The sequence below is a fragment of the Solanum dulcamara genome, chromosome 10, assembly GCF_947179165.1.
Source record: "Solanum dulcamara chromosome 10, daSolDulc1.2, whole genome shotgun sequence".
Lineage (NCBI taxonomy): Eukaryota > Viridiplantae > Streptophyta > Magnoliopsida > Solanales > Solanaceae > Solanum > Solanum dulcamara.
This window is the reverse complement of record NC_077246.1, coordinates 68811457-68837944: the sequence shown is the minus strand read 5'-3', so window position 1 is coordinate 68837944 and position 26488 is coordinate 68811457. Positions and strand designations below refer to the sequence as shown.

Here is a 26488-nt window from a genome sequence, read left to right as displayed (position 1 = left end):
AATTATGATGTGGATATTTTTAAACTAGAAAGATAATAATGGGTAAAGTTAACCTATTTTGAATAGTTCCAGAAATATTTTAAACCATCGTTACTTTCTAAAATTGAAAAGAAACAAAGGATTCGTGCAAGTTGTTCTTTGATAAACATCAAATGCTTAATGATTACTTTTTGTAATTATGAAAATAATCTATGTTTTGACAATAACTCTTCAATTAAAGTGGCCTAGCGTACTTTTTAGCAGTTTTATTTAATTCTTCCCAAAATTTGTTTTTACTAGTTCACCAAATGAAAGGGATTAATCATTGGCCGATTCAATATTTTACATCAATAAGCGTAAAATAGTAACATACCTTCAAAATTTTTTTAGCATAAATATATTTAAAAACTTCAATATAATTTAGATCGATGGTTCACAACTTCAGTTAACGTTTAATCGAAGGAATAAAATACACAAATTTAAATATACAAAAATAGCGAGATAAAATAATCCCATGTACGTGAATTTACAGCACTTGAGCCGAAGATTTTTCGAAAGTAACTTTTCTACTTCTACAAAATAATAATAAAATTTGAGTAAATTCTATCATTTCCAAATCTCATTTTCAAAATTTAACTAATATATTATTATTGTTGACTAATATTTTATCTTCATATTATAATTCTTATCCAACCAAAAGACCTCACAATCCTAAAAGTGGATTATTCCATATTCAACAACTCTTTCAATTTTAAAACAAAATCATTGAGCCACCGGTATATAATAAGGAAAAAGACAAATAAATTAACTGACACGTGTCAGTTTCTTCCTACGTGGACCAATAAAATCACAGAAACAGATCACATCTCAACCCTTCTTCTCGTCCACTTATTTTGATTCTCCTCTTTCCCACCACAAATTAAATCACACTGCCACGTGTCATTAAATCCTAACACTTCCTTATATTTAAATAAAATCATTTACTTATTAGTAGGCGCATTGTGCTGTGATTTCTGTTATCAGCTGTTATTTTCTGTATTACTTACTTTATTTTTTGTGATTTCTGTTATCACCTGTTATTTTCTGTACTCTATTTTATCTGTGTTACTTACTTTATTTGATTTCTCATATCGCTTTGAACTTTTCTGCCTACACTTTATCCTCTCCAACACCGGGTGTGATTCCACTGAATTGTTGTTGTTGTTTCAAAGCAAACACAGAGTCTCTCTCTTTCTCGCCGAGATTTGGATCAAATTAAGGTTCTACAGATGAACTGTTTATTATCCGGCGAAGCGAATTCATGACTTTCCGGCGACTTACTGTTTTATTCATAGAGTTTTTCTGGTGAGATCTCATAATTAATTTGTGTATACTTATTTTTATTTTTATTTTTGGTTAGTATTATTCTTCTTTGTTGTTGTTGTCGTTTTATTGCTTTGTGAATTTGAGGAGGAGTGTTTTCAGTTAATGAACTGATTTTGTTTGTTAAAAATGAAAGAAAACAAATGACTTTGGAAATTGATTGTTTACTTAAGGCGAGAAAGAGTTTTCAGCTTATGAGCTGATTTTGTTTGTTAAAAAATGAAGGGAAATAAATGACTCTGGAAATTGATTTTTACTTAAAGGAGAAGATTTTAAGCTTATGAACTGATTTTATTTGTTGAAAATGAAAGAAAATAAATGACTTTGGAAATTTTTTACTTAAGGAGAAGAGTTTTCAGCTTATACACTGATTATTTTTTTTTTGCTGAAAATGAAAGAAAATAAATTACTTTGGAAATTGATTTTTAGTAAATAATTTATTCGGTTATACTTCATCTTCTTTATTGTTTTATTGCTGTATGAATTCAAGGAGAAGAGTTATCATCTTATGAACTAATTTTGTTTGCTGAAAATCAAATAAAAGAAATTCCTTGAAAGTTGATTTTTACTATTTTCAAGCTGATTATATGACTTTGCTGAGATCGATTTTCTATTTTCAATTAGTCGAGTCTTTGTAAACTTCCTATTTATTCATTTATACTTGTTATTATTCACTGTTGTACTGTTGCATGAACATTATATATATAAGCTTATGAGCTGATTTGTTTTCTGAAAAATGAAATTAATTTGAACATCGCATTTTTAATGAATAATTTATTTACGTGGCACTACTTCAGGCTGATTATATCACTTTGATGAATTTGATGTTACTATTTTTTATTTGTTGAGTTGTGAATTTAAGCGCACTTAATAGATTGATGCCTTGTTTTGTTGGTGTTGATTTGACTGATTGGTGAAATTGGAGTTGGTGTAGAGATTAGTATCATTTGTCTAAAAATTTAATGCTGTAACATATAAGAATATATCTAGGTTGATATAGAACATTCTTCCTTGTTCTGCCACAATTAGGTATGTTGGTATTGAGGTAATTTTAGGTATGTTGGATACATTCTTCCTAGTTCTAGTATCCTAATCTTGTTATATAAGGAGTCTTTTGTATGTTTCTCTTAACCAAATTCAATATACAAGTTCAAGTTTAGTTCTTTCTTGTTTTCTCTTTTTTAAACATACAGACTTTCTTGTCATTCTCAGCTCATTTCTCAATTTCATATTTCTTCAACCGTGTTTATTTTTCTTTGCCTGTTCTACCGTCTAAATTAGTGAGAGAAACTCTCTTACTTCAGCCAAAATGAAACCAAAAGTAGCTGGAGAACAGTGTAGGGAGGGGCTGAAATCTGAATTTCTTCACCTTTTCTTTATAATTTTCTCTCTTTAGTTCTCTTATTATAGTCATTTCAATTTTCTCTTATTAATGTGCATTGTACTTGCTTCATCTCTTTCTCTTTATGTGTGTGTGTGAGAGAGAGAGAGCGAGAGAGAGAGATAGAGAGAGAGAGTGCTTTCTTTTATTTTTTAGAATTTATTTGTCAAATGCATTGATGTTAGCTTCTTCCCTTGCTATTACCACTCATACCCTTAAACAGCAGACCTGTAGTATCTCTAACAGTGGAAATAATCTACTTTAATCCAAACTATGATGATTTCAATTTAAAGAAACAAATGCTGTGTTCTACTTTTGATTTGCTTTTTTTAAGGAAGCATTTTCTGCAGTTTCAGCTAAAATTCTGTAACTGGTGCTACAGCTTGAAGATATAGCTTTGGATGAAGTTTGCCTTAGAGATGACCATATAGTGCCGCATCCTAGTTGTGAACATGCCAATGATTTTCTCTCCCACACTGATAGCCGTAAGAAACCCTGGCATGAAGTAATTGGTTTGTTAAGAACCATAGGAGGTCAATCTACTCTTAGATATAATAATCAGAAAGAGACAAAGAAGTTCCTCCTTTGAATTGTACAATGTTGGGGAAGGACTCAAGGGCTGTGGTAGGCTTGATTGCGTGTTCCCTTCTAAACATGATAAGGACTCTGTTGAAGAAGTTTCAAGTTTATCACCTGAAAATACTAGGACATCAAATGATTGCTCCAGAAGTAACAATATAGACACCATTAGCAGTGAGGTCCAGCCCAATGACTCCATTCTGGATGACAAGAATGCTGCAGTTAGGGAAAACTCGCATAGCTATCCTCTTGGTCCCGTTTCTCGGGCAGATGATGATCTCAGTTTTTTTGATAGTAATCATGAGGATAAAAACGCTACCGAGCTCTTATATTATAGCTGGCCTGAGATGGAAAACTTTGAGGATGTTGACAGGATGTTCAGTTAAGTGCCGTCTCTAGAGTTTTTCAGTTGATTTTCTTTTCTTATTCAAAGGAGACTGACCTAATACTTTATGATTGCTTACTGTTTATAATATCTTCCAGAAGTTGTGATTCAACGTTTGGACTTGGAGCTAGTATTGAAGATAACGTTGGTTGGTTTTCATCATCTGATGTTATTGAAGGATCTTGAGGTGGATTGAGGTCAGATTTTGAGTTTCCCTTCACAACATCCAGTGCACTTGAAAATATCTCTGGAATGCAGGAAGCTTCCAGGCCTAAGGAAACAGGCAGTTCAATTAATGACTCTGGCACTAAAGATCAACCCTTTAGTCATACTGGCAGTTCAATGCCGTCACAGGATGATACAGCGTTTCTGAGTCATCTATCTTCCGTAAATGGCTCTAGTGATTCAGATTTCAAGATAGTGCCCAAAAAGAAGGTAAATTATTAATTTGGTGTACATTGGGCTTTCTGTTTAGCCTTTTATTCCGCCTCAGCTTAACCTTTAAGGTGTTCTATTTGAAGAGTGTTGAATTCAATGGCGGAATTAAGGTTGAGATTATGTCTAACATTCACACATGAACTAGTGATAGTGTGTTATTGGCGTTAACGGTGAAGTGTGTGTTCATCTCATCTAAAAGCTTAAGTTGTTAGAGAGAACACACCTTTATTTACTTAATTATGTCTTCAACACGCCCTTTCACATGTGGGCTTGATTCTTTTTCATGGGCCAAGCACATGGAGATTCGTTTTTGATAATGGGTGGCAATAAAATCCGAACCCAAGACATGTGGATGCTTTAATACCATGTTGATTGTCATCATTTCATCTAAAAACTTAAAATTTTAGATATAAACACTTTTATTACTTAATTATATCTTCAATAAGCACTCGTTCTTTTCCAAAATCTTGTCTTAAGCAAAGACGGGACATACGTTCATTGATGAGGTGCACCGTTACTGGCAACAATGGTTTTGACTCTATTTTTATGCATAAAACTTCTCAAGAAACTATTATATGAACGAAGTGGCTCTCCTTCTCTAAAGGGACAACTAGGTGCAGTGTTTCAGCTAAGGTATTCTGATAATGAACACAGTTCAAGCAAAATTCTGCATTTGTCCTCACCTCAGTCATGGGACCTTCCCGTTTCTTCCTGTTCTCTTTTTCTTTAGTTTCTCTTTTGTTTCTGATTCTTCATTTGGTCATTACTCCTTAAAAACAAATCTTCACAGCAAAATTAGGAAAGGATGACTAGGTGAGCAATGTATAGCACTCCTTTCTATTTTATTTTATTTTTTCGGAAATGCTAACAATTTTATATATCAGTGCACCAAAATTGTGCGAACAACCATAATTTCAGACAAGACACCTGATCAAATACCATCCTATGCACTTACAACAACAACAACAACATACCCAGTGAAATCCCACACGTGGGGTTTGAGGAGAGTAGAGTGTACGCAGACCTTACCACTACCTCATGGAGATAGAGAGGCTATTTCCGAAAGACCCTCGGCTCAAAAGTATTAGTCCTAAGAAAGAGAGAGAAACAATATATATATATATATCACTTACAGATATTCGAAAATCTCTAAGATAGACTCAGTAGCTAGTGTGAATTCTTTTTTACACAAACAATAAAATAACAAAAGTGAGTTCATCTTAATCTTCTGAATCGGACTACCCTTGCCTTTAAAAACTCTCCGATTCCTTTCCCTACAGACCACCATATGCAAGGTGGTATCTTTTTCCATCTCCTTTCTGCCTGGGTATAAGACAACCCCTCTGTTTCAACATAGCGCACTGTTTTTTTCCCTACTCTCTTTTCCTTTTCGGTCCCCCCCCCCCCCCACACGCACGCACACACACACTTTTACTTCTAATGAATCTTTAGAAGAAAAATCAGGAGAAGGTGAACCAGGGAAAGGTGCTATTTGCAACACTGTCTTCTTTTCATATATAAATGTAACTCTCCTCTGTTCCATTTTACGTGATGCACTTTGACTGGCATAAAATTTGAGAGAGAAGGTAAGACTTTTGAAATTTTTGGTCTAAAACAAGCCTTAGATATTTGTGTGACTGTGGTAAAATGAGAATTTTAAAGTTAGATTGTTTTTAAATATAGTAAGAAATCATTTCTTTTGGGACAACTAAAAACAAAAATGCATCACATAAGTTGGGATAGGGGGAGTATTTGGAAAATTGTAATCCATCTTTGAAGAAATACATTTTTTCTTGTGTTGTTGGTAGGACTATGGTTCCTGTATCGAAAATGTAAGTTTGTTTCTATTATTGATTAATGAGGGTGTGATTCAAACCGAAAACATTCATTTTACTTGTATTGTTGATAAAAGATGTGTAATGATGAATTGGTTGTGAATATAGGATATCTCTTAATTAATACAATTCAAACCATAAAGATATAAAAAGCGAACTCATCGGCCTATTGGTTTATTAGCTACAAATTCGAAATCTATATAAATTGAATAGAATCAACCCAAAATCAATCTAAACATGAATCAAATTAAGCCAGAGGCAATAGAACAGAACGAATACACGTCCCTCTTTGGACTTTGTAGGCGTTACCACCATTGTACGTTTAAGGCAATGGTGCACCCGTCACCTTAAAATCCTAGGTCTGATTCCGGTGTTAAGTAAAGTAAGAGTATTCTAGAGTTCCTAACTCTCTGGATGTGCACATTCTAGTTGATGCATTCGTCCTGATAACAGTGTTCACAATGATCTGCTTCTTTCTAATTCTGTTTATGGGGTCACAGATGAATCTGCACAAAAATATCTCTAAACTCCAGAATCAATCTGAGGGAAAAAGAAAACATGTTTACCTGGAAAAGGGGGAGACATTCAACTATATTGATAGCCTTCCAGAAGAGAGAAAACATCCTACTGCAATCACTGAATCTCAGGCTCTCACATCCACAGGTATTCAGCAGCACAAGCAAGTTGATGGATCTGATTTTGGGTATTTTCAGGATGGCTTTTCTTACTTATCTTCAGATTACAGTCGTTCAGATCAGACTATGGTTTGTCCTACCCTATCCATAATTAAATCTAAAAAAAGCAGTCTCGTGCCTCTTTCTGCTAAGGACTCCTGTTCAAAAAATCAGATGCAGTCGACTCAAAGCTTACCTGATCCTTCTTTTCAGGTGGCTGGTATAGGAACAAATGAAAATATGGTGGACAAGCTACTTCACCATTCTGGAATTAAGCATGAAAATAACAGGGATCTTGGAAGTGTCAGCACGGGAATTCCAGCAGAAGTAGGTTCCTCAATTGTAAAGGAGAGCTCCTGCATAAGTTCTGGGTTGAATGACATTTCTGAGGAGGTAGATAGTTTCCATCAGCTTCAACGTGTCATGGAACAGGTATACAATCTCAATGAAAACTGATATGCATTTAGATATTGTTTGGTAATGAGTTTAATCAAGGTTTGTTTTAAGTAAGTAATTTGACTGAACAAATTTGACACACCTTATTTGTGTAGGTCAATAGCTCAAAACGGCACGTGCAATGCTTTAGATGGTTCACATCTGAATTAAGATAGTTTATTAGTCTAGAGTCAATATTAATGACGAACATATTTTACAGATTCCTATATTCTGGAGAGGTTAAATGTGCAGCTATGCACCCTTGTAGCTTCACATAGGCGTAGGGAATTATTCTATTTTGTCAGAGAAGTGTCACACAGCATGCTGTAGCAGTGTGCATACATCTGAGTTTTTCAAATTATTCTAAATTAGAAATATTTGTTATTTAAGTGAGTCATGTGAAGATGCTGAGTAAAAAGGAACTCATTTGGTCCTCTTAATTATTATTTATATTTATACAGATCACATATCAAATTAGTTATTGTGTTAGCTTAATTAATATTAAAGCGATGTGGTTTTACTAAGGCTTCTTTAGAAAATTCTTTATTCATATATCTCTATAGTAACCTATTTCTATACTATTACCTATAGCTATAGCATATTGATATAGAAAAGAGTAGTTGTCTTTCTTAATGCATGTTTATGTTGCAGATAGCTATGCAGAGAGCTGATTGCTTATTTAGTACAACAGACAGCCTTAATATAAAAGCTGTTCCTCATCATCTTGCTGCTTGCTTATTTTAAATTATTTATCAGCTGCTGTGCAAAAGCCTTCCAAAGTCTGACTTATCGTTGAGTGTCTTGAAACTATCTTTGTGTTAATCCTGTTAACTTGGGCTAGGAAGGGGCAGTTAGGAGATATGGTATGTGGTTCTTCGAGTTTATACATTTAGTTGGAAATCAACTTTCTTTTCAGTATATACATGTTTGTAAGCTCACTGTGTTGAGCTTTCTGGTTTAGTTGGATATAAGAACAAAGCTACGCATAAGGGATAGCTTGTATTGGTTGGCATAGATTGCTGAACAAAGGCTTAGACATGCTCATCTCAATAATGGATCTGGAGATGATAGACGCACAAGCGGAGCATTTGTTGACGATGGAGCATACAGGTTGGAATCATTTCTTGATGCCTTGATCTACATGCATACTTCCTATATAGGCCATATCATAGTTTGCATACTTCAAGCACGGGGTATGGTTTAGTTAGTGAAGATCTTTTGAAGCACATTTTTCACCTTTGAGTTTGGAAAGAAAGTAGGTCTAGTCAGTCACACCTTGAATCAGCACTTTTCTTTTCTTGATACCAGTCATCATACTGGTAATGTGATAGGTTCTGTTAGCTTCCTTTCTGTGGTCCCAACATCTAATTAACATCTAATGGCTTGTATTTCAGGTGCACAGGATATTTGGACATGGAGACAGACACAAATTCTATAGATCGATCTATTGCTCATTTGCTCTTCCACAGGCCTTCAAATTCATCTGTGATGGCTGATTCTTTGGCTTTTTGAAGTCACCTTCCATGGTAGGTGTTTCTGCACATACTTCCAAATTTCATGTTCAACAATCTGTATCTCAAACAATACCCTGCAACTTGTCAATGAACAGATTTTCGAGACATTACTTAGCCCTCCAATGATTGATGAGAACTTGGCTTCTGCTGGAGAAAATGCAGCTGAACCAGATAAAGGCACGAAATATTAAAGAGGCTTCGATACAAATGGGTTGTGTTTACTTTCAATTTATGTCGCATGGACTCACCTACATGTACGTGCATGTAAGTATCTGCTATGGATAGTTATATATAGTTTTTTGTTGTTTAGTGTAATTTGAAGAATCTGCACAAAGTATGAGAATGAGGGTCTATGTCAAATAGCTTCAATTACTCGTGTTTGTGTATGAGAATTTTCAAGAATCTCAAATGAGAAATGATTTCATGTTTTTAACATGCTCGTTCACTTCTACAAAATAAATGTGTTTCATGTTTTTGATGTTTTGTCCATTGTGCAAGGTCCATCTTTCTCTGTCAATTCAGTATTAGCTTCACCTAGCAATGACATTTCGAGACTATGCCTCTTCCATATACCAGAATACATATACAAAACAACATCAAAATACTTGGTGTAATCTTACAAGTGGGGTTTGAGGAGGGTTGTTTATGCAACTTTGCCTCTGCCTTGTGAAGGTAGAGAGATTGTTTCTGAATGAAAGTCAGCCTATATCTCTGCTCACATGTAAAGTCAAAATCACAAAGACATGCATGTTTTGCTAATTATATCTAATTTGGCCATCGTTTCAACTTACTTTCAGCATGCAAGATGTTCTTAATTACTAGCATTTGAGTAGAAAATTCGAGCTCCTTTGTACTTCCTCTTCACTTGTACCCTTCCAAGCTTGGCCAGAGTTCAAAATTCGTCCGTTTCAGTATTGTGAAATCTCTGGCATTCTCGTCAGGAGAAAGCTAATGGCAATAAGACGCGAAGGCTAAAGAATCTGCTCAACAACAAAGATCATCTGTCTGATACTTCAGGTAACGGTACAGGGGAAAACAGGATACGCGAAGCAAAAGGATGCTCCTCCCAATCTTAAGATGCAGATGATTGTGATGCCCTTGATGATTAGCTTAGCTCAAGTGGTTGCAATTCTAGAAGAATGCTATTTAAGGTTTTCTTTTACTTTTTCTTTTCTATTGTGTGGCTGCTGGGCTCTTGCAATTTCACTCTATTTTTGAATGCTTGGCGATTTCCGGATCTGTTTTTTTTTTGGTTAATAGAGGAATTGGAATTATTCATTCAACTCTATCTAGCTGACTGTTAATGCCTCTCTTTCATTTTACATCTTCACTGTGGGATTTTTATTATAATCTTTGATTTCAATATGATATGCTCAGATTATATCTTTTCTGTTATTGCCTATAAATCTTCCAATGCATATTTTTGAAGTGTTCTATCATATAAAGATTGTCCCTGCGCTCTTATTAGTCAAACCATAGCATGTCTCCTGGATGTATTTTACTCGTCTCTCGACAGATTTTCATCATATGTTGGTTGCAAGACAATAAGAACATAGAAGAGTAAGAATAAGAAAACATTACAAACAACGATTGTCTCAAACTTCCGTATTGAATCAAATCGTGTAGGAAGTAACATTCTCTTGCGTAAGGGAGGGTGGCAGCGGTACCAAAACCGGGACAACTGGACTGGTATCTATCGGAACTAGACTGGACCGGTAATTACCGTAATTTCCGTTCCGGTCTGGTACGGACCAGTATTCCGGATTTTTTTTAATTAGTTAAATTAAGTTAAATAATGAATTAAAAAAAATTCTAAAATACATTATTAATTTAATATTTCTTTCAAAATACATTTTTAAAGTTTAAATTTCAAATTTTAAGCATTAAAAATTTAAAAAATTAAAATTTTCAAAGTTAAATTTTAAATTTTAAACTTTTAAAATTCTCAAAGTTTAAATTTTGAAGTTTAAACTTTTAATGTTTAAAATGTCAACTTTTAAACATTGAAAATTTAAAATTTTTAAAGTTTAAATTTCAAATTTGAAAATAGAAGTTTAAACTTTTAAACTTTTAAATTTTTAAAGTTTGAAAATTAAAATACATGAAAAATATTTGAATTAAATTGAAGACAATAATAAAACAAATTAAGGCGAATAGCCTATCATTTTATTTATAAAAAAGTAATTAGTACCATTTATATTACAATTTACAAATATTAGAAGAGCGCCTAATCGACGCAACCACCTTCTAGGAAGGGTTCTGTTTTAAGTAGGCTTCGAATTATCTAATATTTGTACTCTCCAAAATAGTCTCATCCTAATTCTTCTAACATTTCTCTATTTACTTGTTCTGGAAGTGGTTGTATAGCTTGTTCCTCTAATGCATCCATTCCGCCTTCACTTGAATCTACCAAAATATTGTCAATAGCATATTTAAATTGGGCAGATGGTGACGGACACCCAAAAATTCTACGCTCCACATTAATCCAATCTCTAAATAATACTGATATCTCTAAGTTGATTTCCAACTAAATGTATAAACTCGAAGCTGATCAAATAAATCATCTATTCTGGGGAGAGGGTATTTGTTCTTTACGGTGACCTTATTTAGCTGCATGTAGTCGATACACATTCTAAGGGACCCATCTTTCTTCCGCACAAATAGGACCGGAGCACCCCATGGTGAGACACTCGGCCTAATGAATCCCTTATCTAACAAGTCTTTCAACTGCTCCTTCAACACTCTCAACTCAGCTGGGGCCATTCTATATGGAGGAATTGAGATAGGCTGGGTATCAGGAAGAACATCAATCCCGAAGTCGATCTCCCTATCAGGAGGGACTCCAGGCAGATCTTCAGGAAAGATATCCGAAAACTCGTTGACAATCGGAACCGACTCAAGGGATGGAGACTCAATATTGTCACCTTTCACTCGGAAAATGTGATAAACACACCCTTTTGAGATTAGCTTCCTGGCCCTAAGGTATGAAATAAACTTACCCTTAGGAGCAACAGGGCTACCCTTCTACTCTATGACAACCTCATTCGGGAATTTGAACGTGATAATCTGAGTTCTATAATCAATAGAGGCATAACAGACATAGAGCCAGTCCATGCCAAGGATCACGTCAAAGTCAACCATATCCAACTCAACTAGGTCGGCCAAGGTATCCCTATGATAAATGGACACAGTGCAATCTCTATAGACTCTCTCAGCTAAGACAGAATCACCGACAGGAGTGGCCACACTAAAAGGCTCAAGAAGACGTTCAGGAATTTTATTGAATTTACTAGCCACATAAGGAGACACAAAAGATAGGGTGGCACCCGAATCCATCAATACATAACAGTCAAAAGAAGAGACTCGAATCATACCCATCACGACGTTTGGAGAGTTCTCCTGATCTTGGCGACTGCCCATGGCATATAGGCGGTTTATACCTCCACTCGTACCTGAAGTAGCGCCCCTATGATTACCCCTAGCTAGTGGTGCAGTGGTAGAGAACTGGGCTCTGTTCCCCCATGCTGGACACTCCTTCTGAAAATGGTCTAACAATCCATCTTTCCCGCTCTGCACTCTCCCAAGTGAAGCTTACCACACTTGACGCATGGTGGCTTCCCTTGCGCACCTTGACCCATGCTAGCTTGGGATTGAGAACCCTGGGGTCTGAAATTCTGGCGACCTTGTCCCTGCCGATCATACCTGTTTTGCGGCATCGGTGCATTGGCGGTAGATGAGGCATAGTTGGAAGGCCTCTTCTGGAAGAAGGACCTGTTTCCCTTGTGTTGCCTCTGTTCATTCTCATTGCCCGCTGATTTTGCCTTCTAGCTCATGTGCTCTTCTCTGTCCTTTCTCTTCTCCTCCTCCACCTGTTGGGCGTACACCATTAACCTTGAAATATCCATATCGGAGATTAACAACGCCGCTTTGCATTCCTTCTTCATATGTCTCCCCAAACCGGAGACAAACTTCCTCATCTTTGACCTCATATCTGGGGTCATTTCGGGAGCATACCTGGACAGTTGAATGAACTTAAGGCTGTACTCCTTAACAGTCATACCCTCTTGTTTTAGGTTTACAAATTCCTCCACTTTCGCTTCCCTTAATTCTCGGGGAAAGAAGTGGTCAAGGAAGGCTCCCTCAAATTCATCCCATCTAGCAGGTTCAGCATCCTCACCCCTACCCTGTTCCCATTAGTTATACCAAATGTTTGCCACATCTTTGAGTTGATAGGACACCAACTCGACCTCCTCAATCTCCGTAGCATGTATAACTTTCAGAATTTTCCACATCTCATCAATAAAGTTTTGGGGATCTTCATCTACCTTAGAACTCGTGAATAACGACGGATTCATCCTCAGAAAGTCTCTAATTCTAGTGGCAGCAGATGGCTCTTGGGAGCTAGAGCTAAGGGTCGACGAACTCTGATTTCCACTTCGGGAGGCCATTAGTTGCGTGAGCATTGCAATTGCCCCTCGAAATTCTACCTCTGATGTAGGTGGAGTAGATGGCACTTGGGGTACCTCCGAGTATCTCGCAGGTCGGCCTCTAGCCCTTGCCGGGCGTGCCTCGGACTGGGGCATCGCAGCATTATCAATATTCCTATGGCTAGCAGTACGTTTTGGAGGCATTATCTGTAACGTACATACGCACGAATTAGAAAGGAGTCTTATAGAGTTTTAACTCTATCGCACGAAGTCCGAGTATGAAAGAAGTGAAACAATTCCTAATGTTCTATAGCCTCCTACTTATAAGTGTGGTGCACAACACACCCATAAGCAAGACTCTACTAGACACGACTTCATAGACTCCCTAGGACACTTGAACTCTGGGCTCTGATACCATGTTTGTCACGCCCCGGGAGGGTACCCTAGACGTGACCGGCACTTGAAAGCCATTTCTGACCTTCAAGCGAACCACCTGATTCAGTCACCTCGTCATTCAATCACACTCACCCAAAGAAGGGGTCAATCATAGCATACAATTCACATTGCAGGGCCGAAGGCCAAACATATTCAAGTCCAACAAAATAAGTAAAATAGGACTCCTCAAAATAACAGTCCAACCTTCCCACACTCTAGTCTATGAAGCCTCTATCAAAGTCTAGAAGGTGCCGATGACAAGTCCATGGCTACCAACACTCAAAATAAAAGGAATGACAACAAAACTGTACAAGAAGGCTCAATATCCTTTGGGAACTAGGAGGACTCACCAACTAGTTGGAAGTGTATGTGGATCTTCAACGGAGCGCCGGTTGATGATCTCTAGTACTTGTCTCTGCATCATGAAATGATGCAGGCCAAATGGGTCAGTACATAGAATGTACGAGTATGTAAAATGGCCAAATACAACGAACATCAGGGAAGAATTTATTAACTCGGGAGCTCAACTCAAGAGGAATAACAACTCAATCAAATGTCCCAAGTCTAAACAAGAATATGATTTAGACGGGATTAATCACATATAATTCAACTCAATTTGACTCTGAGTACTATCAAGACCTATTTGGGAGTTTCTCTTAACCGACAACCATCACTTATGAGCCAGTGAAAGTACAACAAACCGACATTGTTGCCGCGTCCGTTCATACTTTGCCAGGGCATGAACGAATCAACAAATCATGGATCTAATCCAACCAGGTCCTATAATGTCAGGACAAATCTCTCGAGGAAGCATCCGACTTTAACGGTTCCATCCCCCTACATTTGGTGACGCAGTTATTGGATTCGAGTATGGACTATACTCTTGCCCAATTCAGTGCTCGATACTTCTCCCAACACTCAATGCTCATAAAACTCCATCCAATCAACTCAATCAAATCATATCGACAAGTCTCATTACAACCTTGTCAACTCATCAACTCTATCACAATCAAATCTCTTCTAATCATACTATCCGATCAATCTCAATCATATCTTCAAAAGAAATTTAAATGCATATATATAGCAACATCTAGATATAATCAATCATTCCCTCCATCCATATGAGAAATCTTTGAGACTCATCATAATTTCAAGACTTTAAATTTACATTTTTATAATAAGCAACATTTTAAAGAAAATAACATCCTTTATCAAAATCTACATAGTCAAGAAGATCAATAGAACATATTTAACAACTCATTTTCATCAACTCATTTTGGGAACTTCTTAATTCAACAACATCAATACCTATAGAATCAAATAAATAGGGGACAAAACTCATTTAAACTTAGACCATACCAAGAACTCCATTTTCATGAACATCTATCCTCAAAGCAAGAATAGGGCACATGGGTGGACTCAACCCATATTTTGGATAGCCTTACATACCTTAGTGAAGACTTGAAGAAAACCTTGTGGTTGGGTCTTCAATGGAGGACTCAAATCTTGAAGCTCTTGGACTCCTTTTTGTTGGAAATAGAGAAGAAGAAGAAGAGAGAGAGAGAAGCTAGGGCTTTTTAGAGAGAGGGTGAGGCTGCAAAATGTGTTCCCAAAAGACCAAGGGTGACATATATATAATTTGGGTAAGTTCCCAAATTGCCCCTCCTCAAAAGTTCTGAAAATGGGCTAAAAACGCACCTGGCGTGATAGTGGCGCGTCGCGCTATTGCAGCGCAAGCTGAATACGCCTAAAACCTGCATACCTCGTAGTGGCGCACCGCGCCAGAGACCAAACTACTGAGGCATGTTTCTGGCGCGATAGTGGCGCGTCGCGCCCTTACAGCGCCAAGGCAATATTTTCTGGGTTCTGGAAATTTGGCCAAAAAAAACCTGCACAACTTTTAGTGGCGCGCCGCGCCAGAGCCCAAACTACTGAGGCATGTTTCTGGCGCGATAGTGGCGCATCGCGCCACTGCAGCGCCAAGCCCAGTTTTCCAGCAATTGCAACCCAGGCTTGAAAATCTCTGCTGTGCTAGTTCATCTTAGGATCGTCATACCTCTCGACTCTGAACTCCAAAAGTTTCATTCTTGGTGGCGTTGGAAAGAAGACTCAACGACCTTTGATTTGATGGGTCATGGGCCCCCCCAGATTGTCACGCCCCGGGAGGGTACCCTAGACGTAACCGGCACCCGAAGGCCATCTCTAACCTCCGAGCGAACCACTTGGTACAGTCACTCATTCATTCAAGCACATTCTATTAGCAGAAAACTCAATTTAAGAAATACTTCTCATATCATAAGGGCCGAAGGCAAAACATTTACAATCAAGACGATAATCAAAATAGGAATCCTCAAGATGACCGCTCGACCTCCTCACATCTCAGTCTATGAAGCCTCTACTCGAGTCTAAAAGGTGCCAATGACAAGCCCATGGATATCGACAATCCAAATAAAGAAAAGGCAATAAAAAACTGTACAGGAAGGCCCAATATCCTCTGGGAACTAGGAGGACTCACCGACTGGCTGGAAGTGTAAGTGGATCTTCAACGGAGCACCGGTTGATGATCTCTAGTACCTGTCTCTGCATCATGAAATGATGCAGGCCAAATGGCGCCAGTACATGGAATGTACGAGTCTGTAAAATGGCCGAATACAACGAACATCAAGGAAGAATAAATCAACCAACTCGGGAGCTCAACTCAAAAGGAATGACAACTCGATCAAATGTCCTAAGTCTAAACAGAGTATGATTTAGACTGGAACAATCATATACAATTCAACTTAATTTGACTCAGATTGCTATCAAAACTTATTTGGGAGTTTCTCTTAACCGACAACCAACGCTTATGAGCCAGTGAAGGTACAACGAAACGACATCGTTGCCACGCCCGTTCATACCTTGCCAGGGCATGAACGACGAACACTCATGGATCCAATCCAACCAGGTCCTATAATGTCAGGACAAAAGCTCTCGGGGAAGCATCCAACTTTAACGGTTCAATCCCCCCTACGTTTGGCAACACAGGTATTGGGTTCGAGTATGGACTATACTCTTGCCCAATTCGGTGCTCGATACTCCTCCCAAGACTCAATGCTCATAAAACTCCATCAAATCAACTCAATCAACTCATATCAACAAGTCTCATTACAACCTTGTCGACTCATCAACTCTATCACAACCAAATCTCAATCTCAATGCTTAATCTCAATCATATCTTCAAGGAAGCTTTAAATGCACATATAACATCATCTAGATATAAAATCAATCACTACCTCCATCTATTTGAGAAAAATCTTTGTGACTCATCACATCTCCAAGACTTCAAATCGACATTCTTATAATAAGCAACATTTTTAAGAAAATAGTATACTTTATAGAATCTATATAATTAACAAGACCAACAAAACATATTTAGCAACTCATTTTCTCATCATCTCATATTTACATAAGGGCTCATTTTAGAAATCTCTTAGCTCAACAACATTGGCACATAAATACTTAAATAAGATAGAAACAAAACTCATTCAAACATGTACCATACCAAGGAACTCCATTTTCATGGATACCTAACCTCAACACAAGAATAGGGCACATGGGTGGACTCAACCCATGTTTTGGTTAGCCTTACATACCTTAGTGAATACTTTGAAGAAACCTTGATGTTGGGTCTTCAATGGGAGCTTGAGGTCTTGAAGCTCTTGGACTCCTTTTTGGTTGGAAATGGAGAAGAAGAGAAGAGAAAAGGGAGAGGAGCTAGGGCTTTTTCTAGAGAGAGAATGGGGCTGAAGAAAATGGTCCCAAAATATACAAGGTTTGTGTATATATAATTTGGGAAATTTCCCAAATTGCCCTTCCTCCAAATTCTGAAAATTAGGCAAAAATGCTCTTGGCGCGATAGTGGCGCCTCGCGCCCTTACAGCGCAAAGGCCAATTACGCCTAAAACCTGCACAACTTTTAGTGGCGCGTCGCGCCAGGACCAAACTACTGAGGCATGTTTCTGGCGCGATAGTGGCGCATCGCGCCTTTATAGCGCCAAGCCTATTGCTCCAAATTCTGGGGATTTGGCCTGAAAAACCCTGCACACTTTTAGTGGCGCGTCGCGCCAGGGACCAAACTATTGAGGCATGTTCCTGGCGCGATAGTGGCGCGTCGCGCCCTTACGGCGCCAGGGCCATTTCCCCAGCAATGGTAACCCAGGCCAAAATGAAATCCCTGTAGTGCTAGTTCATCTTCGGACCGTCATATCTTTTGGCCCCGAGCTCCAAAATCTACGTTCTTGGTGGCGTTGGAAAGAAGACTCGACGACCTTTAATTTGATTGGTCGTGGTCCACCCAGATTGATGTCTTTCAAACGATAGGGTCATTAAAAGTCGACCCTTACGTGAACTCGTCCTAGACTTAGCCACGACGGATCTTTTGGACTTAGCTCGGTCCTAGGGGTCCTCAATGACCCCACATTACCTCCAACGCTCTTAAACTCCTCAGGGACTCATCTTAACTCAAGTACGTACTTCAAAATAAATGTGATGGGCCCCACACATGTACAAAGAAGGCCTGAATCTTAGGAAAAAATTTAAGGGGTGTTACATTATCTCCCCCTTGGGATCATTCGTCCTCGAATGGCGAGCAACCAAGAATAGACTCGGGGTACAAATCACAATCAAAATTCAGTCATTCAATTAATCAAATTCTCAATCAAAACTCAAAAAGGTACGAATGAATTCGAGTCAAGGAAGTAGTCATTACCTTCAATGCTCTCCTCGGTAGGCACGAATAGATGTGGGTATTTAGACTTCATGGCTTCCTCCGCTTCCCACGCGGCTTCTTCAACAAATTGATTCCTCCACAGGACTTTGACTGAGGCGACCTCCTTGTTCCTCAATTTGCGGATTTAGCGATCAAGGATTTGGATTGGGACCTCCTCATAGGATAAGCCATCCTTAATTCCAACGCCTTCAATAGGGACTACCAATGAGGGATCGCCCAAGCACTTTTTCAACATTGACACATGGAACACCGGATGAATAGAAGCTAGTTCTGAGGGTAGGTCCAGCTCATAAGCGACACTTCCAATACGCCTCAAAATTTGGTACGGGCCAATGTATCGAGGACTAAGTTTCCCCTTCTTTCCAAACCTCATGACCCCCTTTATGGGTGACACTTTCAAATACACCCAATCATCCACCTCAAACTCTAAGTCTTTCCTCCTCACATCGGTGTACGATTTTTGGCGACTTTAGGCTATCTTTAGCCTCTCTCGGTAACTCGTACCTTCTCCATGGATTGATGGACGAGGTCAGGCCCAATCAACTCGGCTTCACCAACTTCAAACCACCCAATGGGCGATCTACACCTCCTTCCATACAAGGCTTCATAAGGATCCATTTGAATGCTTGCATGGTAGCTATTGTTATACGCAAACTCTATGAGAGGCAAGTGATCATCCCAATTTCCCTTGAAGTCAAGCACACACGCCCTCAACATATCCTCTAATGTTTGAATTGTGCGCTTTGCTTGGCCGTCTATTTGGGGATGGAAGGCTGTACTCAAGTTCACCCTCGAACCTAATCCCTTCTGAAAGGATTTCCAAAATTGGGAAGTGAATTGGGCTCCTCTGTCTGAGATGATAGACAAAGGGACCCCATGCAATCTAACGATCTCCTATATGTACAACTTCACATAATCTTCTGCGGTGTCAGTAGTCTTAACCGCCAAGAAGTGAGCTGATTTCGTCATTCTATCCACAATTACCCAAATGGAATCATGTTGCTTTCGGGACTTCGGCAAGCCCGTAATAAAGTCCATGTTGATCATCTCCCACTTCCATTCTGGAATTTCTATGTTTTGGGCTAGACCATATGGTCTCTGATGCTCAACCTTCACTTGTTGACAATTCGGGCATTTGGAAACGAATTCTGCAATATCCTTCTTCATCCCGCTCCACCAGTAGATCTCCCTCAAGTCATGGTACATTTTCGTGGAACCCAGATGAATAGAGTATCTAGAACTATGCGCTTCAGCCATAATCCTCTCTCGAACATCATCAACATCCGGCACGCACAATCTATTTTGGTACCGTAACATACCATCTCCCCCTTGGGTAAAAACCATTACCTCTTGTTTGTGAACGCCTCCCTTCAATTGGAGAAGGATGGGATCTTGGTCTTGCTTCTCCTTCACCTCTGCCACAAGTGAGGACGTAGACCCATCCTGAATGGTAACTCCGCCTTCATTATTCTCTTCCAGATGAACTCCCAATTGGGCTAATCTATGTACCTCCTTCGCCAATTCCCTCCTTCCTTCCCCCACGTGGCTAGTGCTACCCATGGGCAACCTGCTAAGAGCATCAGCAACAACATTAGATTTACCTAGATGGTAGAGGATGCTCATATCATAGTCCTTGAGTAGCTCAAGCCATCTCCTTTGCCTAAGGTTGATTTCCTTCTTGCTAAAGACGTATTGCAAGCTCTTGTGATCGGTGAATACATCGATATGCACTCCATACAGGTAGTGGCGCCAGATTTTAAGTGCAAACACCGCAGCTGCCAGCTCAAGGTCATGAGTTGGGTAATTCCTCTCATGGAGCTTAAGCTGTCTTGAAGCATAGGCTATCACCTTCCCCCTTTGCATCAACACACAACCCAAACCAATTCTGGAGGCATCACAATAAATCACAAAACCTTCTGTTCCATCAGGCAAGGTTAGAACAGGAGCAGTGGTTAGCTTGCTCTTCAATTTCTAGAAACTCTCCTCATAAGCATCAGACCATTGGAACTTAGCCTTCTTTTGGGTCAACTTAGTCAATGGTGATGATATGGATGAAAATCCCTCTACAAACCTTCGATAGTACCCGGCCAAGCCCAGAAAGCTCCTTATCGCTGTTGGGGATGTGGGTCTAGGCCAATTCTTCACAGTTTCTATTTTCTGAGCATCCACCTGAATACCATCTCCAGATACAATGTGGCCTAAGAATGCCACCGATGCAAGCCAAAATTCACATTTGGAGAACTTTGCATACAATACCTGGTCCCTCAAAGTTTATAGAATGACTCTAAGATGATAGGCGTGCTCCTCTTCATTCTTGGAGTAAACCAGAATATCATCTACGAATACAATCACAAACATATCAAGGTACGGTTTGAATACTCGGTTCATGAGATCCATAAAAGCGGCAGGAGCATTAGTCAACCCAAAAGACATGACCAAAAATTCAAAGTGGCCATAACGAGTCCGGAAAGCAGTCTTCGGAACATAGCATTCTCTCACCTTCAACTGGTGGTAGCCGGATCTCAAGTCTATCTTTGAGAAACAAGTGGCACCTTGAAGTTGGTTGAATAAGTCATCTATTCTGGGGAGAGGGTATTTGTTCTTCATAGTGACTTTATTCAACTGCCAGTAGTCGATACACATTCTAAGGGACCCATCCTTCTTCCGCACAAATAGGACCGGAGCACCCCATGGCGAGACACTCGACCTAATGAATCCCTTATCTAAGAAGTCCTTCAGCTACTCCCTCAACTCCTTCAACTCAGCCGGAGCTATTCTATATGGGGGAATTGAGATAGGCTGGGTATCAGGAAGGACATCAATCCCGAAGTCGATCTACCTATCAGGAGGGACTCCAGGCAGATCTTCAGGAAAGACATCTGGAAACTCGTTGACAATCGGAACCGACTCAAGGGATGGAGACTCAATATTATCACCTTTTACTCGGAAAATATGATAAACACACCCTTTTGAGATTAGCTTCCTGGCCCTAAGGTATGAAATAAACTTACCCTTAGGCGCAACAGGGCTACCCTTCTACTCTATGACAACCTCATTCGGGAATTTGAACGTGATAATCTGAGTTCTATAATCAATAGAGGCATAACAGACATAGAGCCAGTCCATGCCAAGGATCACGTCAAAGTTAACCATGTCCAACTCAACTAGGTCGGCCAAGGTATCCTTGTGATAAATGGACACAGTGCAATCTCTATAGACTCTCTCAGCTAAGACAGAATCACCGACAGGAATGGCCACACTAAAAGGCTCAAGAAGACGTTCAGGAATTTTATTGAACTTACTAGCCACATAAGGAGACACGAAAGATAGGGTGGCACCCGGATCCATCAATACATAACAGTCAAAAGAAGAGACTCGAATCATACCCGTCACGACGTTTGGAGAGTTCTCCTGATCTTGGCGACTACCCATGGCATATAGGCGGTTTGTACCTCCACTCGTACCTGGAGTAGCGCCCCTCTGATTTCCTCTAGCTGGTGGTGTGATGGCAGAGGACTGGGCCCTGTTCCCCCATGTTGGACACTCCCTCAGAAGATGGCCCATTTGGCCGCATTTATAGCAACCAACCTTTCCTGCTCTGCATTCTCCCAAGTGGAGCCTACCACACTTGCCGCATTGTGGCTTTCCCTTCGAACCCTGACTTACACTGGCCGGGGATTGAGAAACCTAGGGTCTGAAATTATGGCGACTTTATCCCTGCCGATCATACCTGTCTTGCGGCATCGGTGCGCTAGCGGTAGATGAGGCATAGGTGGAAGGCCTCTTCTGGAAGAAGAACCTGTTGCCCATGCTTTGCCTCTGCTCATTCTCATGCCCAGATGACCTTGCCTTTTTGCTCAGGTGCTCTTCTCTGTCTTTACTCTTCTCCTCCTCTACCTATTGAGCATACACCATTAATCAGGAAAGGTCCATATCCGAGATCAACAATGTTGCCTTGCATTCCTTCTTCACATGCCTCCCTAATCCGGAGACGATCTTCCTCATCTTCGACCTCACATCAGGAATCATTTCTGGAGCATACCGAGATAGCTGGATGAACCTTAGGCCATACTCCTTAACCGACATTCCTTCCTGCTTCAGATTAATGAATTCCTCCACCTTCGCTTCCCTCAATTCTCGGGGAAAGAAGTGGTCAAGAAAAGCCCCCTCGAATTCATCCCATCTAGCAGGTTCAACATCTTCACCTCGACTCTGCTCCCATTGGTTATACCAAATGTTTGCCACATCTTTGAGTTGATAAGACACCAACTCGACCCCCTCGATTTCTGTAGCGTGCATAGCTTTTAGAATCTTCCACATTTCATCAATGAAATTCTGGGGATCTTCATCAACCTTAGAACCCGTAAATGCCGGTGGGTTCATCCTCAGAAAGTCTCTAATTCTAGAGGCAGCAGATGGCTCCTGGAAACTAGAGCTGAGAGTCGGGGAACTTTGATTGCCACTTCGGGCGGCCATTAGTTGAGTGAGAATGGCAATTTCCCCTCGAAATTCAGCTTCTGATGTGGGTGCAGGTGGAATAGATGGAACTTGAGGTGCCTCCGCATATCTCGCGGGTCGGCCTCTAGCCCTTGTTGGGCGTGCCTCTAACTATGGCATCCCTGCATTATCAATATTCCTCTGTCTAGCGGTACGTTTAGGAGGCATTATCTGTAACGTATGAACGCACGAATTAGAAAGAAAGTTTCATGGAGTTCAACTCCATCGCACGAATTCAGAGTATGAAAGAAGTGAAACAATTCCTAATGTCCTATAGCCTCCTGCTCATAAGTGTAGTGCACAACACACCCATAAGCAAGACTCTACTAGACAAGCCCATGGCTACCGATAATCCAAATAAAGAAAAGGCAATAAAAAACTGTACAGGAAGGCCCAATATCCTCCGGGAACTAGGAGGACTCACCGACTGGCTGGAAGTGTAAGTGGATCTTCAACGGAGCGCCGGTTGATGATCTCTAGTACCTGTCTCTGCATCATGAAACGATGCAGGACAAATGGCGTCAGTACATGGAATGTACGAGTCTGTAAAATGGCTGAATACAACAAACATCAAGGAAGAATAAATCAACCAACTCGTGAGCTCAACTCAAAAGGAATGACAACTCGATCAAATGTCCTAAGTCTAAATAGAGTATGATTTACACTGGACCAATCATATACAATTCAACTCAATTTGACTCAGAGTGCTATCAAAACTTATTTGGGAGTTTCTCTTAACCGACAACCAACACTTATGAGCCAGTGAAGGTACAATGAAACGACGTCGTTGCCACGCCCGTTCATACCTTACCAGGGCATGAACGACGAACACTCATGGATCCAATCCAACCAGGTCCTATAATGTCAGGACAAAATCTCTCGGGGAAGCATCCAACTTTAACGGTTCAATCCCCCCTACGTTTGGCAACACAGGTATTGGGTTCGAGTATGGACTATACTCTTGCCCAATTCGGTGCTCGATACTCCTCCCAAGACTCAATGCTCATAAAACTCCATCAAATCAACTCAATCAACTCATATCAACAAGTCTCATTACAACCTTGTCGACTCATCAACTCTATCACAACCAAATCTCAATCTCAATGCTTAATCTCAATCATATCTTCAAGGAAGCTTTAAATGCACATATAACATCATCTAGATATAAAATCAATCACTATCTCCATCTATTTGAGAAAATTTTTTGTGACTCATCACATCTCCAAGACTTCAAATCGATATTCTTATAATAGGCAACATTTTTAAGAAAATAGTATACTTTATAGAATCTATATAATTAACAAGACCAACAAAACATATTTAGCAACTCATTTTCTCATCATCTCATATTTACATAAGGGCTCATTTTAGAAATCTCTTAGCTCAACAACATTGGCACATAAATACTTAAATAAGATAGAAACAAAACTCATTCAAACATGTACCATACCAAGGAACTCCATTTTCATGGATACCTAACCTCAACACAAGAATAGGGCACATGGGTGGACTCAACCCATGTTTTGGTTAGCCTTACATACCTTAGTGAATACTTTGAAGAAACCTTGATGTTGGGTCTTCAATGGGAGCTTGAGGTCTTGAAGCTCTTGGACTCCTTTTTGGTTGGAAATGGAGAAGAAGAGAAGAGAAAAGGGAGAGGAGCTAGGGCTTTTTCTAGAGAGAGAATGGGGCTGAAGAAAATGGTCCCAAAATATACAAGGTTTGTGTATATATAATTTGGGAAATTTCCCAAATTGCCCTTCCTCCAAATTCTGAAAATTAGGCAAAAATGCTCTTGGCGCGATAGTGGCGCCTCGCGCCCTTACAGCGCAAAGGCCAATTACGCCTAAAACCTGCACAACTTTTAGTGGCGCGTCGCGCCAGGACCAAACTACTGAGGCATGTTTCTGGCGCGATAGTGGCGCATCGCGCCTTTATAGCGCCAAGCCTATTGCTCCAAATTCTGGGGATTTGGCCTGAAAAACCCTGCACACTTTTAGTGGCGCGTCGCGCCAGGGACCAAACTATTGAGGCATGTTCCTGGCGCGATAGTGGCGCGTCGCGCCCTTACGGCGCCAGGGCCATTTCCCCAGCAATGGTAACCCAGGCCAAAATGAAATCCCTGTAGTGCTAGTTCATCTTCGGACCGTCATATCTTTTGGCCCCGAGCTCCAAAATCTACGTTCTTGGTGGCGTTGGAAAGAAGACTCGACGACCTTTAATTTGATTGGTCGTGGTCCACCCAGATTGATGTCTTTCAAACGATAGGGTCATTAAAAGTCGACCCTTACGTGAACTCGTCCTAGACTTAGCCACGACGGATCTTTTGGACTTAGCTCGGTCCTAGGGGTCCTCAATGATCCCACATTACCTCCAACGCTCTTAAACTCCTCAGGGACTCATCTTAACTCAAGCACGTACTTCGAAATAAATGTGATGGGCCCCACACATGTACAAAGAAGGCCTGAATCTTAGGAAAAATTTTGAAGGGTGTTACACAGATTATCGTCTTTTCAAAAGATAGGGTCGTTAGAAGTCGACCCCTTATGCGAGCTCCTACCCAAACTTAGCCACGACGAATTTTTTGGATTTAATTTGATCCTAGGGGTCCTTCATGACCCCACCTCACCTCTAACGCTTCTCAAATTTTCAAAGACTCATGCATACGCTCCTTAATACTCGAGCTTGACCCTACCCGTATACAAGAAGGGTTTGAATTTTAGGGGAATTTTTTTAGGGGTGTTACATTATCTCCCCCTTGGAATCATTCGTCCTCGAATGACGAGTGGACAGGAATGGACTCAGGGTACAGATCACAATCAATATTCAGTCATTCAATCAATCAAATTTTCAAACAAATATCAATCAAAACTCAAAATGCACTAATGAATTCAAGTCAAGGAAATGTCGTTACCTTCAAAATTCTCCTCGGTAGGCACGAATAGATGGGGATATTTAGGTCTCATGGCTTCCTCCGCTTCCCATGTGGCTTCCTCAACAAATTGATTCCTCCACAGGACCTTGACTGAGGCAACCTCTTTGTTCCTCAATTTGCAAATTTGGTGATCAAGAATTTAGACCGAAACTTCTTCATAGGATAAGCTATCCTTAATTCCAACTCTATCAATAGGGACTACCAACGAGGGATCGCCCAAGCACTTTTTCAACATCGAAATGTGGAACATCGGATGAATAGAAGCTAATTCCGAGGGTAACTCCAACTCATAAGCAACACTCCCAATCCGCCTCAAGATATGGTATGGACCAATATATTGAGGACTGAGCTTTCCTTTCCTTCCAAGCCTCATAACACCCTTCATGGGTGATACTTTCAAGTACACCCAATCTCCCACCTCAAACTCCAAGTCTCTCCTCCTCACATCGGTGTAAGATTTTTAGCGGCTTTGGGCTGTCTTTAGCCTATCTTGGATAACTCTCACCTTCTCCTTGGCTTGGTGAACAAGGTCAGGCCCAATCAACTCGGATTCACCAACTTCAAACCACCCAATGGGAGATCTACACCTCCTCCCATACAAAGCTTCGTAAGGAGCCATTTGAATGCTTGCATGATAACTATTATTATATGCAAACTCTCCCTCAACATATCTTCCAATGTCTGGATGGTGCGCTCTGCCTAGCCATCTGTTTGAGGATGGAAGGCTGTACTCAAGTTCACCTTCGAACCTAAGCCCTTCTGAAAAGATCTCCAAAATTGGGAAGTGAATTGAGCTCCTCTGTCTGAGATAATAGACAAGGGAACCCCATGCAATCTGAAGATC

General features: G+C 40.0%; 1 pseudogene; it reads left to right on the top strand.

The window, feature by feature from the left end:
- The first annotated feature begins 990 nt into the window (after positions 1-990).
- Positions 991-9865, top strand: LOC129870106 (protein LNK1-like; annotated as a pseudogene).
- The last annotated feature ends 16623 nt before the right edge of the window (positions 9866-26488 follow it).